This window comes from Triturus cristatus, chromosome 2_2, assembly GCF_964204655.1.
Source record: "Triturus cristatus chromosome 2_2, aTriCri1.1, whole genome shotgun sequence".
In the NCBI taxonomy this organism is placed as follows: domain Eukaryota; kingdom Metazoa; phylum Chordata; class Amphibia; order Caudata; family Salamandridae; genus Triturus; species Triturus cristatus.
In genome coordinates this window covers 502,521,400-502,542,476 of record NC_140582.1, presented here as the reverse complement: position 1 = coordinate 502,542,476, position 21,077 = coordinate 502,521,400, and positions in this window count along the sequence as shown.

Below are 21,077 nucleotides of genomic sequence, written 5' to 3'. Positions count from 1 at the left end.
GCATTAAGTTATCTAAAGCTTCAATATCATTCATGTGAATTCATAAGTGGACAATTTTTTGGAACACATTTATTCTGGACTCAGTTTCACCAAAGGTTCTTTAATTAACTTTAAACAGCAAGGTGCCGATTCCAATCCTGTAAAACCCGGGTACGAATGGTCGTACGGAGCGTATTCTCCATACGACTCGTACCCGGGAAATCCACCGTACAAACCGGCAAGTACGATTCGTACAGAAATACCATTTCCGTATGATTCGTACAAAACACCGTACGGCAAAAAAATACCTACTATTCTGATCCTGGACAGCGCGTGCGCGACATCCGTACGGAGGCAGGCAGCGTTTTACAGACCAGCAAGTACGATTCGTCCCTACGTCATTCCGCACAGCAATTTTTTTACGGCAGCTAAAAAAAGCCAGAAACCTGAGTCCGACGTGAAAAAGGAGCCCCGGTACGCGACGGACAGACATGGACCCCATCCTACGTGTCATCCCGGTCCTCCTAGCCTACGACCTGGTGCACCGAACCCGACGCACACGCCGCAGAAGGTTAGAACAACACCCATGGGTCAAGGGGGGGTGAGGGGCATGAAACATACCCCCTACCCAAATTAAAACATACAATATGGAGGACATACATTACCTCTAGGGTCTGGTCACTTCAGGGGGCGTGTCCACCAATCCCTGCGTACCGCAACCACGGAAGTGGACGTGTTCGCGCACCCCTACGGCACCACTACAATGGTGGTACGGACCATACCCACGCTCTGAGGGCGTGTGTACAGTCTGTACCATGCGTACCCCTAAGTCACCACTACAATGGTGGTACGGACCGTACCCACGCTCTGAGGGCGTGTGTACGGTCCGTACCACCATTGTAGTGGTGATGTAGGGGTACGCGTGGTACGGACCGTACACACCCTATGAATGCGGGGGTACCACCCATACCCCTACGGCACCAGTACATTTTGGATACAAGGCGTACACACGCCACGAATGTTGGCTTACGGCCTGGTGCAGCATATTACCAGGATATTGGGGTGTGTGTATGCCCAGGACAGCAGTGTACTGCACCAAGGGGGCGCGTGGGTGGGTGGGTAGCTGCATAGGATTCCCAGCAGTGGACAGACATGTGAGGGGTGGGTGCAGAGGAATACCAGCAGTGGACAGAGACATGGAGGTGGGTACCTATCACTCCCAGCAGTGGACAGAGACATGGGTGTGGGTGCCTATCACTCCCAGCAGTGGACAGAGACATGGGGGTGGGTGCCTACCACTCCCAGCAGTGGACAGAGACATGGGGGTGGGTGCAGAGGAATACCAGCAGTGGACAGAAACATGGGGGTCGGTGCCTATCCCTCCCAGCAGTGGACAGAGACATGGGTGTGGGTGCCTATAACTCCCAGCAGTGGACAGAGACATGGGGTGGGTGCCTATCACTCCCAGCAGTGGACAGAGACATGGGTGTGGGTGCAGAGGAATACCAGCAGTGGACAGAGACATGGGGGTGGGTGCCTATCACTCCCAGCAGTAGACAGAGACTTGGGTGTGGGTGCCTAATACTCCCAGCAGTGGACAGAGACATGGGGGCGGGTGCCTATCACTCCCAGCAGTGGACAGAGACATGGGTGTGGGTGCAGAGGAATACCAGCAGTGGACAGAGACATGGTTGTGGGTGCCTATCACTTCCAGCAGTGGACAGAGACATGGGTGTGGGTGCCTATCACTTCCAGCAGTGGACAGAGACATGGGGGTGGGTGCAGAGGAATACCAGCAGTGGACAGAGACATGGGTGTGGGTGCAGAGAAATACCAGCAGTGGACAGAGACATGGGGGTGGGTGCAGAGGAATACCAGCAGTGGACAGAGACATGGGGGTGGGTGCAGAGGAATACCAGCAGTGGACAGAGACATGGGTGTGGGTGCCTATCACCCCCAGCAGTGGACAGAGACATGGGGGTGTGGAGATCATTATCAGATGACCACAACTCCATGGGTGTATGTACGCATCCCTAATTTTCAACTATGTTGATAGTGCCATAACAATACATCACTGACAGCAGTGTCCCACTCCCAGGAGGATGGATGTCTTTCCCCCACTGCATGACACACCACATGTGGGTGTGAGGACAAATGACACATGCATACCCACCCCTGGCGGATGCAGCACAATACACACACTGAGATCATGCCACAAGACTGTATAGTCATTGCAATGCCTACTAAACTAAGAGAGCCAAAGGGAACACACACTGTCACGCACATCCCAGGACTGATAGGAATGTACAGGTGCTGGGCCAGCCACCAAGATGTTGTCTCTCATGGAAGGAATAGGGTGGAGTTCCCACAGATACAATGCCCACAATTGTGAGTCAGGTGCCCAAATAACGTGCAGAACAAGTACCATATGTGTGCTAGGCTGGGATTACACATATGCATAGTGCTGAAAAGGGAGAATTTCGCTATGAAGGCATTTCAACATACTCAATACACAAGTACAGTGACTAGCAAGGATGGCACAGACGATGCAGCCGGAGACATTGCTGAGCAGGCATGGCCATAGTTGAAGGGATCCGTCACCAACAAAGGAAATGTAGACACAGGTCAGCACAACAATTGTGCAACTCTCTGCAGGGAAGATGTCAGGTGCCACAGAGGAAGGAACACTCCTTGGTACAATGTCTCAAAACACAAATAACACACACAACCAAACATACTTTGCAGAGACCTTGTGATGGCACGCAGATACTATGGTCCACCTCATGACTATCAGACTAGAACATTTCTCAGAAACATAACACATTACCACAACACCAACTCCTGGAGCATCAGCACCAACATCAATACCTGAAATGCAATAGTGTTCAAAGTAAAAAGAAAATGCTTTATTCAGCATAAAACAAAATTTTGGAAATAACAATATATACAAAGGCCAATGGCCAGTCCAGGATAGAAGTCCTTGGGGGGACACATGGGCACGCGTCTTCCCTAGCTTGCCTGCAAAGTGGAACCCTCAGGTTCGTCGACCGGGGGGGGGGCATCATGTGGGGAAGGACCAGGCACCGCAGGGACAGGAGGTGTAAGGGTAGGTGTGGTGGGTGCAGGGCTGGACGCCTCCACCACAGGGGGTGGGGAAGCGCCAAAGGTGGAGGTCAGCTCGGCGCTGCACACTTCTGCCAGGTCGTCCAGAGTATCCCCTGCACCGGAAGAAGCCACAGGCACAAAGGAGGGGGGGTCCGAGGGATGGGGTGCAGCGCTTCTGGGGGAGGGGGTGGACATATGGGGGACTCAACTCCCCTGCCCATGGAGTCCCTTGCCCGCTTGCGGGGTGGTGACAAGGTGGGGCTGAGGGCCAGCACAGACATGTAGCTTTCCTTGTCTGACTGTGTGGCAGGGGAGCCAAGGGGAGTGCTTTTGGAGGTCCTGGGTCGTGAGGCATGCGGATTCAGACTGTGGCTGCATGTATGTCTGTATGCCCCAGACCCAGTGGGTGTGCCTCTATCCCCCTGAGTGTGCGTGCCAGGAGGTGTGTGCTTGCCCTTACTTGGTGGTGTGCTGCCTGTGTCTGGTGATGTGCGTGATTGGGAATGTCTGGGTGTGCATGGGACAGGTATGGGAGTGGGAAGTGTGGATGGGGCTGGGGTAGGGGGGTATGAAGAGCTGCAGGAGACTCACTGCTGCTGTCAGTGAAGAGTCCATAGACCGCAGCAACATCCGTTGCTCAGACATCGTTGCTGACATGCCCTCCATGAACGACACCATCTGTGTCAGCAGTGTGGTGTGGCCATGGAGGACATTCAGCATCGATGTCTGCCCAACCTGCAACTGCCGCTGAATGTCCACAGACTCTGCAGTGTGGGCAGCAGGGGTGACCGGGGCAGGGGGTATGGTGCCTGGCTCGAAGGAGACATGGTGGTGCCCTGCACGGACACAACGGACCGGAGCAACTGGGAGGGGGGTGATGGGAATGGAGGAGGCGGGGACAGATGTTGGGCTGCTGCCAGGTGTTGTAGCAGCCTCCGCCCCCTCGATGAGGTCAGCCTCGGACCCGTCAGCGTCGTAGTTGGTCTCGCCACCAGACAGGTCCTCCGACTGACTCCCCTCGCCCTCCGTGCCACTTGCTCCCGCAGACTCGCCAGCACTGGTGGCTCCGGTGCTGGATCCCTTCTCCAGGTCCGTGCAGGTGTCTCCCTCGGTTTCCTCCGATGATGCTGTGAGCAAGGTGAAGATACAGAAAAAGAATCAGTCACCTGTATACATCTGACACATGAGTCCAAACAAAATAGGTCACAGTGCATATCAGGCAATGCAAAATGAGTTACATCTAGATGACTCCGCACATATGTAAGCCCTGTACTCCCCAGTTGGTTGACCCACCATGCCACTTGGAAACAAGGAAAAATAGGACACACCAGGCAAGAACTTGTTTGAGAAATATACTGAGAAGCTAGTGTCTGGGAACAGTTGAGCACAGCAATACTATGAAGTCATGCCACCTCTTATTTACCGGGAATGAAACAGTATTGGTGCACCCAAGGCTAAATACCAGACCTCAATGCTAAAGGTGTCCCCACACTCAGGGACCTGTAAGTACTTTGGAAACCCAAACTAAATACATTTTGATCCCTTGGGAATCACACCACTGTACACTATCGACATGTTTAGAATGTGGGAATGTGCCACTTTGTGAACAGAACACACATGTGCCTGTATAAAAGAAGTCTCACAAGGAGGTGCACACAAAACTACATTTACCCAGTCATTGTATAAGCTGCCAGCCTTATTCAAAGAAGCCACTGTTAGAAAGAAATGGTGTTTCAGAAAGTACATATACATGGGACCACGGCGGTCTGGATGACTTGACACTCGTAAGTTGGTATCACCAACAACCAAGGACTTACACAAATTCCACCACACTGTGGGAACATGGATATGTATAATCTGAAAAACAGTCTTATTCGAACTGTGCCTTTCTTTAAAATGTGCCAGCGTGTTCCCTGAAAGTGTAAAGGTGGTTTCTTGTACACTTCCTTGGGAGACATCGGTCATGCAGGCACATCATTGTCCTTCACAACAAAACATCAAAGTCAAGCCTTGAAAACATGAAGACATGTTGACAAGTGTAGTGAGTGCCAAGGTACAATACTTTTTGACTAACAACTTGAATCATGACACCGGTCATATGGCCATCCGTACCATGATGACACAGTTGGCAACACATCTGACCCACTGCCTGTCATGTGGAGTGGCACACATGTCCAAACACAGGCCAATGCATAAGCTAATGGGCCTGCAATTGTGTTGGAATCAGGCATACCTGCAGTGAGGAGACACCCTCATGGCAAGCCAGAATGTCCACACAGATGTCAGCACACAAAGACAAAACTACGTAGCATCTGGACCACACACTGGTGCCAAAAATGGATGAGCAGGAATCGTGTATTTAAACTATTGACACATGCTGGAAAGCACAAACATTAAACCCTGCACATCATGACTGGGTCACTGCATGTTGAGTGTCTGTCCAGACAATTATCACACACAGGTCAGACCTGGCAAGGAGACATAAGGTTTGGACATGTAGGCCTCGCCCGCACAAACCCCCCATACCTGAGACAATGTGATTGAGACAGATCAAGAAGTGACACCTCTTAATCAGGGTTTACAAAAATGTGCATCAAGAATTCCCAAATGTACTCCACATCACCTCGTGAGGCTGCCAACACATATTTGTGACAAACAACCATCGACAGATAGTTGTGAATAGACACACAGGCACTGCCCAGTGTGGTTATGCACAAGCCAAATGGGGTCTCCCTATACAGTGGACACATGTAGCACACTTTAGATAAATACAAATGAGGCCAGGGAACAATGCCACTGAGGCCAACCTATGCTGAACACACAGAGAATGGGCACAGTGTTGGATGACACACATGATTACGAGGCAAGGGTGTCTCAGGGGACTGTAGTGGGCACACTGCTCCATGGTCCTGGAATGATCTGACTGTAACATGAGCAACCGCCCTGGCACTATGCATATCTCCCACTCATGCACATCATGTCTGAGGCCACAACATCGGTCATGCATGCTGCAAGTGTGTTCATTTGAAACCTCACACTCCTATGTTGAGCATCATCATCAGTGCCCAAAAATATGGACCCCCAAATGACTGAACAGGACAGGGCACAGGCAAGGTACCAACACATGTCACAGACCACCCCCACACATGATGCAGAAAGCAATATGCACTTGGATTAACTGGCAGCCTAGATGACCATGTGCAATAGTGATTACACACAGACCAGGGAACACATGTCAAGGAGGGGAAGGGAGGAATAACAGCACCGGTTGACTTGGGGGAACAGGATATGCACTGCACATATAAACCCTGGCAGTGTATCCAGGCGACTGAGCACTTCCAAAAGCTGGTGACACACAACAAACACACATGTACCCACCCCCTCCTTGCTGATGTCTCTCCTGTAACTGCCAATCCATGTCAGGGAAGACCACCGCCAGGACACGCTTCATCTGGTGGATCAGGCGGCGGTGCCCGCTGTGGGGGCGTGGAGGTGAGTGCCCCAGCTGGACCCGGGCGAACCTCCGGGTCCAGCACCGGATGTCCTGCCACCGTTTTCGGACTTGGGCTAGGCGCCGACTGCGACCCTCTGCCGATCTCACGGCCCTGACGGCCCGCTTCCAGATCTCCCCCTTCTCGTAGGCAGTTACCTGTGAGGATGACAATGTGAGACAACATCACTACACCTGCTCCATGTCAGAGAAACACACATTTGAACATCTTTGATATGTTGAACAAGGCATAGGATGCTGCAAAGAAATAGCATCTTTGTCAGATGGACATTGTCCTCTGTGGAAGCCCCAATGCACTACATGGCATTGAAAGTACACAGGTGGCATGAGTGTTGCGACACACTCCATGATCATGGCACACACTGTGCATCACAAGCAACACCAGGCTGATGGACAGCACCTCCAAGCAGTTACATGCCCCAGGCCACTGACGCAACCTCAGCAGAGTACACAGACACACACAGGCACAGATCAATCACCTGGCATTGGCAACAGCGGATACAAACCTCACTCTGCACATGTGCCACTTGCCTGTGGGGTGTCACAGGTGTGGGGCTAGCTCAGCAAGTCAGACACACAGCACGGCTTACTTCTCACATCAGATGGGTAGAGCTGTAGCCTCCTCCATGCAGCTGTGGTGCAACACTTCACATAGACACTCACCCACATGACAAGGAACATTCACACACATCAATGTCCAGGGGGCGTACACATCACTTGGACACTCTCACCACAGCTCCACTAAACTCACACACATCTGTGGGTACAGTCACCTGTCAAACCGGGGGGACCACTGAATCACCTCAGGACTATAGAACAAAAATGCCACAAAGGATTAGCCAGGCTGAATGTGTCATACACTATGCAGTGAATGTCACAGTAAGCACAATGCAAGTGAGGAGTGCACACATGAACTACATCATGCTCTGCATGAGAGACATAAGCCATTCCCCCCCAGGACCCACTCTAAACAACATTGCATGTCTGTCACACCTGGACACAATGCCAGAAGTGACAGTCACAAAAAAGGTGCACAGTCAAAGGTAGTGGAGTCAGCACTCACCTGCTCCCCTGGTCTTCCATACAGGCTGGGGTACTGTGGGAGGATGACATCCAGCAATGCCTCATTCTCCTCCTGGGTGAATGGCTGGGCCCTCTCCACAGATCTTAACATGGTGCCAGAGGAAGCACAGACAGCAGCAGTGTTGTCAACAGGAAAGTTGTGCAGGCAAGTGCTCTCTCATGGGTTCTGGCTGACTTATATCTGTCTTGCTGAGGGGCATTCATTTGGAGGAATACATAGTGATTGGTCAGATTCATTCGCATCTTACGTTTACTCCAATCCCATACACCAGTGACAGCATTAGCATCGTTCAAATTCTGAGCATCATGTCAAGTCAACAACCACTTTGCAACATTGTATTTTGTGGCCAACTGACTTTTCCAGGACACCTGATGGAAACATTTGAACTGAAAACTCTGTATCCATGACAACCAGCATACATTTAGTGCCTAATACTTGTCCCTTATGTGTCCCCTATGTAATTTTCGAATCCACACACAGGTACGGTGCGTTTCACACGCACCCCTACGCACAGCGCGTTTGACACATACGTGTACGCACTGGTAGTACACGTACGGGTATGTGTACTACCAGTGCCCACACGTACGTGTACTACCAGTGCGTACCCATACGTGTAGGCACTGGTAGTACACGTATGGGTATGTGTACTACCAGTGCCCACATGTACGTGTACTACCAGTGCCTACACGTACGTGTAGGCACTGGTAGTACACGTACGGGTACGTGTACTACCAGTGCGTACCCGTACGTGTACGCACTGGTAGTACACGTACGTGTAGGCACTGGTAGTACATGTACCCGTACGTGTACTACCAGTGCCTACACATACGGGTACGCACTGGTAGTACACGTACCCGTACGTGTACTACCAGTGCGTACATGTACGTGTAGGCACTGGTAGTACACGTACCCGTACGTGTACTACCAGTGCCTACACGTATGGGTACGCACTGGTAGTACACGTACCCGTACGTGTACTAGCAGTGCCTACACGTACGTGTACTACCAGTGCGTACACGTACGGGTACGCACTGGTAGTACATGTACCCGTACGTGTACTACCAGTGCCTACACGTATGTGTACTACCAATGCATACAAGTACGGGGCTGGGATACGGTGCTGGGGTACGGTGCGTACAAGTACGGGGCTGGTGTACGGTGTTGGGGTATGGTGCATACATGTACGGGGCTGGGGTACAGTGCTGGGGTACGGTACGTACATGTACGGGGCTGGGGTACGGTGTTGGTGTACGGTGCTGGGATACGGTGTGTCCAAGTACCGGTCTGGGGTAGGGTGTTGCGGTATGGTGCTGGGGTACGGTGCATACAAGTACGGGGCTGGGGTGCAGTGCTGGGGTACGGTGCATACATGTACGGGGCTGGGGTTACGGTGCTGGGGTACGGTGCGTACATGTACGGGGCTGGGGTACGGTGGTGGGGTACGGTGTGTCCAAGTACAGGGCTGGGGTACGGTGTTGGGGTACGGTGCTGGGGTACGGTGCGTACAAGTACGGGGCTGGGGTACGGTGCTGGGGTATGGTGCGTACATGTATGGGGCTGGGGTACGGTGCTGGGGTATGGTGTGTACATGTACGGGGCTGGGGTACGGTGTTGGTGTATGGTGCTAGGGTACGGTGCGTCCAAGTACGGGGCTGGGGTACGGTGTTGGGGTATGGTGCTGGGATACGGTGCGTATAAGTACGGGGCTGGGGTACGGTGCTGGGGTACAGTGCGTACATGTACGGGGCTGGGGTACGGTGCTGGGGTATGGTGCGTACATCTACGGGGCTGGGGTACGGTGTTGGTGTACGGTGCTGGGGTACGGTGCATCCAAGTATGGGGCTGGGGTAGGGTGTTGGGGTACGGTGCTGGGGTACGGTGGGCACAAGTACGGGGCTGGGTAACAGTGCTGGTGTACGGTGCTTACATGTACGGGGCTGGGGTACGGTGCTGGGGTACGGTGCGTACATGTACGGGGCTGGGGTACGGTGCTGGTGTACAGTGCTGGGGTACGGTGCATCCAAGTACGGGGCTGGGGTACGGTGGTGGGGTACGGCGCGTACACGTACGGGGCTGGGGTACAGTGCGGACATGGTGGAGAGGTACGGTGCTGACATACGTGGGTATGGTGCTGACATATGCGGGGGGAGGGGGGCTGTGTGACTGGTATCCCGGGCACAAGTTTCCCCATATACGAGTGGAACGGCGTTTGCTCCGTACGGGGCGTTTTCCATGCGCTTGTGTATTCGGAAGGGCGGTACGGATCGTACTTGCGCGCTCGGACTTCAGTTTTACGATTTGTACGTGAAACTGTCCGGCTCCCTCTCGTACACCTTTTCCCAAAGCGATTCGTATGTATTTTTCACCTACGAATCGTACTTCACCGGTTGTACGGGACTTGTACGATTCGTACGTAAAAAAATACGGATACGAGTCGTACAGTAATTTTTTTTAACGGAACGGAATCGGCACCCAACTGTGGATCTGTTCACCGCACCTCACACACAGTTCTAACAATTTAAAGCCTGGTGCACTTAATTTCCAGTGCCAGTCGGATACCGCTGCCAGGCAAAGCCAAATTTAGAAAAAAGTGGAATGGTGCACCCAGAAATATAAGTCCACAAATCTTCAGTTTTGTTGAAAAAGTATTCTTCCTTTATTTCATTTGCATATGATGTGTACAAAATCGATTAAACAAACATGAAGCCAATGTGTTTCATTCAAACAAACATTTGAACAGCATCAGGGCTTTTGTGTCTTAATATTCATTAGACTCTTGGGGGCCGATTCACAGAACTAACTTAAGACAAAATCCTAAACTTACTACCATTTTGGTATTCACAGAAGGCACTTACTCATTTTGGTATTCACAGAAGGCACTTACTCATTTCGGTATTCACAGAAGTTAGGAGTCCTAACTTTAGGACTCCTAAATGACTTCTGTGAATACCGAAATCCTTAAAATTAGGATTTTTCTCAGTTTAGTAGTAGTATAGTTAGGACTCCTAACTTTAGGACTCCTAAATGCCTTCTGTGAATACCGAAAGTCTTAAAATTAGGATGTTTCTCAATTTAGTAGTCGTAAAGTTAGGACTCCTAACTTTAGGACACCTAAATGCCTTTTGTGAATACCGAAAGCCTCAAAATTAGGATTTTTCTCAGTTTAGTAGTAGTACAGTTAGGAGTCCTAACTTTAGGACTCCTAAACTGAGAAAAATCCTAATTTTAAGACTTTCGGTATTCACAGAAGGCATTTAGGAGTCCTAAAGTTAGGACTCCTAACTTCTGTGAATACCGAAGTGAGTAAGTGTCTTCTGTGAATACCAAAATGAGTAAGTGCCTTCTGTGAATACGAAAATGGTAGTAAGTTTAGGATTTTGTCTTAAGTTAGTTCTGTGAATCGGGCCCAATGTTCGAAAATTGATAATGGCAATATCCAAGTTCATTGGTCAAATCAGACAAACTCTTCCTAGAAAGAGGCATGGAAGACCGATTGTGATACAGATTCAGATATCATATGGGGGACACTATTGTCCCATCTAATATTGGATCAGCTGTATATTCTTGCCAAACTTTGTTCAGGAATATGGAGATCACTTAATTGCAGTTTGTCTAATTTGACCAATAAACTTGGATTATGCCATTATCAATTTAAAGAACATTTAAAGGAAAATAGTAAGTAGTAAGTAAGAGTAAGTAGAATTAATCTAGATATATACTCTGATTTTTCCATAATCAGGTCTGGCACTGAAATTTCAGGTCAGATGCAGCAAACAGAACTCAACCCCCGGTCTCAAGTATCTTCTTACAAATACAACAACCAGCAGCAACAGCACGGAGCTCCCGCCAAGTGTTCGGTACTGTTTCGAGCTCTATACCACAGTGAGGGTCCCACGACATACTAAATCAGGGAAAGATTTTGAATCTATTTGCTGCTATTCCTGCCCCCTCACACATCAAATCATGTGACATTGATTGTGTTGCATTTTTGGAGGAGCTAAACAAAGTAAGGAACCTGGACCTATGCTTAAAAAAAATCTCTTGCCACAAGGAAGACATTGCCACCCTTATTAAGGCTCATTGATCAATATTCCTTGAGTGGGGTATTGATATTCAGCAAGAAACTGAGGCAAAACACCCATTGCCCCTCAGGTGATTACATCTTAAAGGAGTCAGCCCCTCTCAGGTGATACAATTCTGACATTTAACCATTCTGTAATGCACACAGGGTCCAGCTAGATCACCTAAATATATCGTTTCAGGTAACCAAAACATTACACGGGCCAACTGATCATTTTCTCAGGAATCACAAAGAGGCCTTTAAAGACTGGATCTGGCTGCCCAAATTTCTTTCTGATTCTAGCAATTGATAACTAAATATCTCAAATGAAGGGACTGGTCTTGCACCACAACGCCTCTCCTTGGTTTCCTAGAACCTGTCAGGGGTGGTAAACTCATAAAAGAAACAAATCTGGTTGGCTGGTCTAAGAGTTTCTCTGTCATCTGCCTGCTAGAAATCTGGGTCAGGGAAGAGATTACCATACCTGGTTTCATCTCAATGGGAAAGCCAGCAATAAGACTATCAGTGCATGGCTGTCTATCAGGAGGTCTGGCCACTTACAAATCGTCAAATCTGAAATTCACCTGCTCCCCAGTCACTATTCCATCAAATTACATCTTGGCTTTTGAAATTAACTTCCACAATCATTTTGGAATACTCCTCTACAATGTTTACAGCCCTCCAGACATTTTAAGAAAAAGACTCACTCAGAATATACTAGTACAGCATCGTAGAGGCAATTGATCTAAATTTCCAGGCTGTGAGGTACTTGTCTGTGGTGTTGCTGCACTCGGTTTTGGAATGTGCAGAGCACCTCTGTGAGGTAGGATGGAATGGAGGGTTGGAGAGTTCTGGGGGTGGCAGTTGATAAGGAAGCTTGGTCGTGTGAGGTGCTGTCCTGACAAAAGGCAGAGTTGAGAATAAACGAAGATATACACTTGGTGGATGTGTATTTCATTATACTGCAAAGTTGGAGACGGGCTCAACTCTGCAAGGAACCTGCGTGTAGGAGGCAACTTCGAAGAAAGTGAAGGTGTACACATTTAGGTCATAAGGCACCAGAAAAAAAAATCAAAAGAAATTTTCCATGCCTGCAAAATTGGATTATAAGAGGGAGGGACAAGGGAATTTCTGTTGTTACAGATGTGGAAGTCATGAACATTTAGTAAACAGTAAAAAATGCAGGGTTAAAGACCACGAGTGTTCTATTTGTGGAGTGATAGGACATTATGCATGTTCATGTAGAAGGAGAGGGTGAACAGTCAAAATATCAATTTTTAAATATCGAAGTACATTTATATCGAGTTTTAAATATTGTAGGGACAGAATATCGACATCAAGAATATCGACATCTAGATATCGAACTTAAGGTAAGAAATATCGATGTTGCTGATATCGTTGTTAATAATATCGATAGTAAAATTATCGATGTTAATAATATCGATATTTATGTTAGTGTTATGTATTTTAGTATGTATTTTATATGTATGTGTTCTATATTTCTTTAAGTATTGTATTGTTTTTTTAGATATATGTATACTTTTTTTAGATTAGTAATTTTTTTTCAAGTAAATTATGCATTTTAGTAACGTAGAGGGTTGTGGATTTATAGGGTAATAGGGTGGGAAGTAATTTAAATATAGTAAATTAAATAATAATTTTTAAGAATTATTAATTATTTGTAATTAAATTCTGTGTTTCATTTCTGTAGCGGGTTGTGGGTTTATAGGGGAATAGGGTGGGAAGTAATGCAATTTTAATTAAGTATATTTTTTCTAATTATTGGTATTAATAATTAATTTATTGTTAATTAATTATTAATTGGTAATTGCTTATTATTAATTGATAATTATATTATTTGTATTAATTTATGATTGCAGTGGGTTGTGTGTTTTTAAGGGGAATAGGGTGGGAAGTAATGTAATTTTAATTAAGTAATTATTATTTTTTAATTATTGGTATTGATAATTAATGTATTGTTAATTATTAATTTGTAATTAATTATTATTAATTGATAATTAGATTATTTGTATTAATTTATTATTGGAGTGGGTCGTGGGTTTATAGTGGAATAGGGTGGGAAGTAATTTATTTGTAATTAAGTAATTAATAAAAAAACTTGGGTATTGATAATTCATTTTTGTGTTGATTAATTATTAATTGGTTATTCATTTTTATTAAATACTATTTATTGGTATTGACAATTTAGGGGTCGATTCCGATCCTGGATTTTATTTTCCCGTACGACTCGTATCCGTATTTTTTTACGTACGAATCGTACAAGTCCTGTACAAACGGCGAAGTACGATTTGTACGTGAAAAATACATATGAATCGCCTCAGGAAAAGTCTACGAGACGTCCCCAGACTGGAGTCCGAGTGCGCAAGTACGATCCGTACCGCCCGTCCGAAAACACAAGCGCATGGAAAAGGCCCCGTACGGAGCGAACTTTGTACGACCCCTACCCCGAGTACACTTGTGCCCGGGGTACGTGTCGTACGGCCCCCCCAGCCTCCCACCCCTCCCACGTACGTCCACACCATACCCCCCACCACCCCGTACGTACGGACCGTACCCCCCACCACCCCTGTATGTTCGCACCGTACCCCCACCACCCCATATGTATGGACCGTACCCCCACCGGCGTATGTCGGCACCGTAACCCAGGCGTACCCCCCCACCCACGTATGTCCGCACCATACCCCAGGCGTACCCCCACCCACGTATGTCTGCACCGTACCCCAGGCGTACCCCAATCCTCGCGTATGTACGGACTGTACATACGCGAGGATGGGGGTACGCCTGGGGTACGGTGTGGACATACGCGGGTGGGGGTATGCCTGGGGTACGGTGCAGACATACGTGGGTGGGGGGGTACGCCTGGGTTACGGTGCCGACATACGCCGGTGGGGGTACGGAAATGGTATTTCTGTACGAATCGTACTTGCTGGTTTGTAAGGTGGAATTCCCGGGTATGAGTCGTACGGAAAAAACGCTCCATACGACCATTCATACCCGGGTTTTACAGGATCGGAATCGTCACCTTATTGTTAATTAATTAATAATTGCAAATTAATTTTTATTAATTGATTAATTGAAAATTAAATTAATTGTGTGAAATTTTATGTGGCGTGTGTTGTGTGTTTATTGGGGAATAGGGTGGGAAGTATTTAATATTATTAAAGTAATTGTTAATTTTGATATATTTATAGTTTTTATTGCATTGTAAAACATTTTATAAATCATTATTTAATTACAATATTTATTTGATTTATAAGCATGTTATTTTTAACACCTATGGTATCCAGTGCTTTCCCTACTGTTGCACTCTCTGGAGTGTGAATAGTAATTTTTACCCCTATGCTACCCAATGCTTTCTCTACTGTTGCACTCTCTGGAGTGGGAATAGTAATTTTTACCCCTACACTATGCAACACTTTCAATACTGTTGCATTCTCTGGAGTGGGAATAGTAATTTTTACCCTTACGCTATCCAGCGCTTTCCCTACTGTTGCACTCTCTGGAGTGTGAATAGTAATTTTTACCCCTATGCTATCCAGCGCTTTCCCTACTGGTGCACTCTCTGGAGTGGGAATAGTAATTTTTACCCCTACGCTATCCAGCGCTTTCCTTACTGTTGTACTCTCTGGAGTGGGAATAGTAATTTTTACCCAACCCCTATCCAGCGCTTTCCCTACTGTTTCACTCTCTGGAGTGGGAATAGTAATTTTTACCCCTACACTATCCAACGCTTTCCCTACTGTTGCACTATGTGTAGTAAGTGTAAATATAATTTTATATGTATATGTTTAATTTATTTTAAAAGTATATGTATTAGTTATTATTTTAAAATATGTTTTCATATTAACTATATTTCTTTTAATTATATGTATTATTTGCTTGATTTTACATTATTATTAAAACATTTTTAAAAACGATATTTTTAACATCGATATTTTTGACAACAATATTTTTTTTTCCATAATTTTTGTACTTACCATTATGGGGACGATTCCGATCCAGGTCGAAAGGGCACCGAATGCGATCCGGCTGGAAAAAACTACGAGCCGTACGCGTGTTTTCCGCCCGGCTCGTACAGCTGTATGAGCGAGCAAGTACGATGCGAGCTACGTGAAATTCACTGACCGAGTCGTTTCCGGGTCTGAGCCACTCCGTACGTCTTGGTCATAAGCTAACCGTGGCGTGCAATGGATGCGATTTACGACCGAGCCAGTAGGATGCACTCCGTCTCGGTCGGAAAACACTCCGGCTCCGGCTCGATCGGAGAGCTTTCCTTCCCGGATCGGAATCGGCCCCTATGTTGTATCGATAAGGGTTTGTCACAGACAACGTGAACCGGGAAATTGGGGGGGGATCTCATTTTATGGTAAATTGTACATGATGTTTGACCCGGCAAAAGATGAGATCCTCAGTAGAATGTTGAAAGGTTGGGGACGTGAATGGGGAGAGGGGACGGGGGTGACGCCAAGGTAGGCTATTACATTTGAATTGTTGCAGAATTTGCTGCGGGTTTTCCCCAATTGTTGTTATGATGGTTTTGAGGTTTCAGTACTTCATTTATACATGGTGTGAATGTTTTTTGGGGCATTTCGGGTTTCTGAATTGTTGGGCATGAAGGGGCGGGTGAGGAGAAAATATGAGGAAATAAGATTGGATGGAGATCGACTGGGGATTTGGCCAGGACATTAAAAAATGGACCAGGTAGGAAGGGGTAAATGGGTGTGGTTAAATGAGAGTGGATGCAAGGGACTATGTCCGGTGCAAGAATGGCAATTTTTCTTGAGCAGGTCAGGAGGACCGTCGGGTGAAATCTTTTGTCACGCGTCCAGGGAGAGGTTAATGGCATTTCAGTTGTTGGTGGTATTGCGCATGGCGTTATGGTGTTTGGGTAGGGACCCTGCTAGATACGGTATGCACTCTTTCCGCATTGGCGCAGCTTGGGCAGCGGCACGACTGGGCTGGTCCTGGGACAGAATAAGTCAGATTAGGGGATGGAGGTCCAAGTGCTGCGAGAGATATGTGCGCAAATCGGAGGGAGTTGGGTGCCGGGAGGGGTGAACTGCAGCGAATACAGAGGGAACCTTAATTTGTGCACTAACATATTTTTTTTTGTCATAGGTTGTATGAGTGGCCAAGGGACCAAGATGGTTACCTGGATCGTTGGACCCTCTTTCATACATTGGCCAGCCAGATATGCAGATCGACAGATCTATGGTCATAACCTGGGTCTGAAGAGCAGCCATCATGAGGTGCATTGGTGGGGTAAAGGAGGGATACGTTTGGGGGCACTACTCTCCTGGCTGACAGAAATGATATCGCAGAGAGGCTGCCTGGATATGTTGATCCTGCATTTGGGCGAAAATGACTTGATACGTTTGTCAAGTTTAGCAATACTACAGCAGATGCAGAGGGATCTGGAAGTCATGAAAAGGAATCTGGCAGGAATGTGCAGTGTATGGACTGAATTTGTGCCACGTATGGTGTGGAAAGGGGCAGTGAAGCATGTGGCAGTGGAAAAAGCCAGCCGGAAGTTAAACAGGGTGATGCAAGTTTTTTGCACCTCAAGAGACATTAAAGTGCTTGCACATGTTGGGCTCAGGCTGGAGGAGTCTTTGCTGTTTAGGGATGATGGAGTGCACCTTTCGCAACTCGGGAATGCTTACTATATGATGGAGATGCGGGACGTTATAAGCAAGTTGTGGAATTAATCCATTTGGTGTCACATGGAGGTTAGGGAGTGATGGCGAAAGGTGCACGGTGTACAAGGGTTGGGGCAGGTAACCGCCCTACGCGGATTGCCTGGTTGGCAGTACTTTGGAGGGGTGGGGAGTCACTGACGGGCACACCCACTCCTCGGGGGGACAGGTGAATGATGAGGGGGCGGGATGCAAGAGTGCGACGGCAGGAGATACAGGAGAGGATGTTGAAAGATAAGTGAAGAAGTGAATGGAGAGATGGAGGGGGTCACAGAGTGAAACAGGAAGAGAGTAATTGGAGTGAGGGGAAATGGATGGAGTGAATGAAAAGTTTGATGTTGGGGATTGTTATAGTTAATTGATGTTTGGTTAATTATTTGTGTTTTACAACCTTGTCCTAATAAATGGCCTTTTATGCTTCAAGTACAGCGTGGAGTGTAATTATTGCACGTTGGCAGCTGCTCTCGCCGGCCGCCCTCGCTGCAAAATTAAACAAGTGTGCCTAAGCGCTTACTGTCCGTGTGATGCAATTAGCGGGGGAAAGCTTCTGCGGTATTCAGATATGTTGCCTATTTTTTGCACAAGGCCCTCTGTAGCACGCGCCCTCACTTACCAAGTTACTTCGGCACGCAGCAGACTCTGTAAACGTTATTCGCATAAACTAATTTTGGCCGTCATTTAAAGCTTCAGAAATCCCTCAGCCGGACATATCGTGCAGAAATTAACACTCATGTTTCACTTACCATTTACTTCATGGCAATGTCATTTTTGGTCATGTTGGGCACAATTACGTACCTTGACAATTGACAGGCAGGGATTGATCACGTAGTGTGCAGAGGAGCCACTTGGCTGGGAAATAACAGTCTGTGCTGTAGAACTGCGTGATTGAAATGGAGCATCATTGTGCACCAATAATGACAATCTATGTGCAGTCAAGACTGAGCGATGCATGATTGTATACTGCACTTATATGCAAAAGTGATTCAGACTAACTGGGCCGTCTATTGGGTGCAGGCAACTAAGTCTGCATTGAGTGCACTGATTCACATGCGCTCATGAGGCGGCACACGATTAAAAGAGGGGAGGAGAGGTTTTCTTAGTAAGGAAGATTTTATAGTGTATAGGGGACTGGCGAAATATTGAAATACACAGGGTATGAGGCAACACAGAAAAAGCAAACTGCATGACAATCGCTGAATATTGCTAAGAGTTGAATATGCGCTTTAAAACTTAATTCAACATAAAATGATGACCTGGGTTGAGATTACCAGAGTGAAAAAAACACATGACCGCGAGGAGCAGAACTGAAAGCACAAACAGAATCTGCCCTTGCTGACATTACGTCTTTCTCTCGACTCCGGCTTCCCAAATCACTTTTTGTTCACCACTCTAACAATGAAATAATGTTTGGGGAGTGAGCAGTGTTCAGCTTATCTAAAAAGAGTTCAAAGAGAGCCGAAAATTACTTTCCTGAAGCTTTGAATGCTGCATTCCGTTAAGGCCCAGAGGTATTGTGCCTTCTGTAACTCATAGCAGAAAGGAAATAACCCTTTATATGGAGATAGAGGAGATGAGATGGGAAAAAGCTGATAGTGGATAAATATGGGGTGGAGGTGGGTAGGTACTGGCACTCGTGAGCGATAAAAATGAATATGCTTTTGTTCCTGCAGCTGTCAATTCAGTTCAGCCTTTAATTCTTCTGCTGTTGCTAAAATTATTCCAATTGAATAAAGCAACTTTTAAGATGTATTAATGGTATAAAAATACAGTTCAGTTTGGTGTGTGATCATTTACTGATATCTAGGAGTTTTATATTCATTGTCTACTTTTATGCCATGGCAGTGAAAATAAATGTTTCTCCATAACATGTTATTTGGAGCAACTTCACAAATAACAAGCATTTGCAATGCAATAGGTCTCGCTTTTATAAGAGTTTGAGCTATTGGCATTGTAAAATTACAATGCCTTTTATTTATGTTTTGGTTTTAAAACAAATAAAAGGCATTGGGCCCGATTCACAGAACTAACTTAAGACAAAATCCTAAACTTACTACCATCTTGGTATTCACAGAAGGCACTTACTCATTTTGGTATTCACAGAAGGCACTTACTCATTTCGGTATTCACAGAAGTTAGGAGTCCTGTGTGGCATGCAGCAGTGTGTGGCGTGCAGCAGTGTGCGGCGTGCAGCAGTGTGTGCCATGCAGCAGTGTTTCGTGTAGCAGTGTGAGGCATGCAGCACTGTGTGGCGTGCAGCAGCGTGCAGCAGTGTGCGGCGTGCAGCAGTGTGCTGCATGCAGCAGTGTGCTGCATGCAGCAGTGTCGTGCAGCATGCAGCAGTGAGTAATGCAGCAGTGTGCAGCACTGTGTGGTGCGCAGCAGTGTGCGGCGTGCAGCAGTGTGTGCCGTGCAGCAGTGTGTGGCGTGCAGCAGTGTTTCATGTAGCATTGTGCGGCGTGCAGCAGTGTGTGGCGTGCAGCAGTGTGTGGCGTGCAGCAGTGTGTGGCGTGCAGCAGTGTTTCGGGTAGCAGTGTGTGGCGTGCAGCAGTGCGCGGCGTGCAGCAGTGTGCGGCGTGCAGCAGTGTGCTGCGTGCAGCAGTGTGTGGCGTGCAGCAGTGTGTGGCGTGCAGCAGTGTGTGGCGTGCAGCGGCATGCAGCAGTGTGTTGCGTGCAGCAGTGTGTGGCGTGTAGCAGTGTGCGGTGTGCAGCGGTGTGCGGCATGCAGCAGTGTGTGGCGTGCAGCAGTGTGAGGCATGCAGCAGTGTGAGCCGTGCAGCAGTGTGAGGCGTGCAGCAGTGTGTGGTGTGCAGCAGTGTGTGGCGTGCAGCAGTGTACGGCGTGCAGCAGTGTGTGGAGTGCAGCAGTGTGTGGCGTGGTTTGTAAACAACAAGAAAAGCGGACATCAAAGGAAGGGTGGGAGGGAACGAGCATATGGGGTGTGAGTTATAACGAAAGTTAATTGTTGTAAGAGGGGATGCAGGAAGTGAGGCAGAGCGCGCGCTGGCGAAAGCAGTCTGCTGCTTTCAAGTCCGATGCCAGATGCCAGCTTCGTGCTTGAATGCCTCACATGCACTGGCCATAAACCGCATTCCTAAGGTCTTGTGCCCCTTACTAAATCTCTCTGAATGCGTGAGACGGCGCACGCGCAGGAAGTAGCTGGTGGCAAATGGAATGCGCGTGGTTGTGTGCGTAACCGCCACCTGATCCACCTGGGAAGCCTTTGGGAGGATTTTCTGAAGCCCCTACATAAGTCTCGCTGTGCGATCGCTTGCGCGATAGCCAGGCGAGACCTAAAAACACATCCTGTCTGTTTTGCTGGTTAGTGCCCTTCCATTTGTGGTGCTTTGCAGCAGTTTTAAGATCTTCTTAGAGTTTCTTGTTACTCAAATGGGTGTAATTTCTGATATTTATATGTTTCCCTCGTCTTCATTGCTTGATTTTTGCTTGTGAGAAAGTGTTACTCATGTTCGTTGAATGTCACTCATAATTGCACTGAAATTATGGAAATGTCACACATAAGCAATCTGAAACCTTGGCAGCTATGAACTAGATACAATTTTTTTTTCAAATCAACCAATAGAAACATAGTATTGCCCTATGGTCGTGCTCAACCCTGAAATC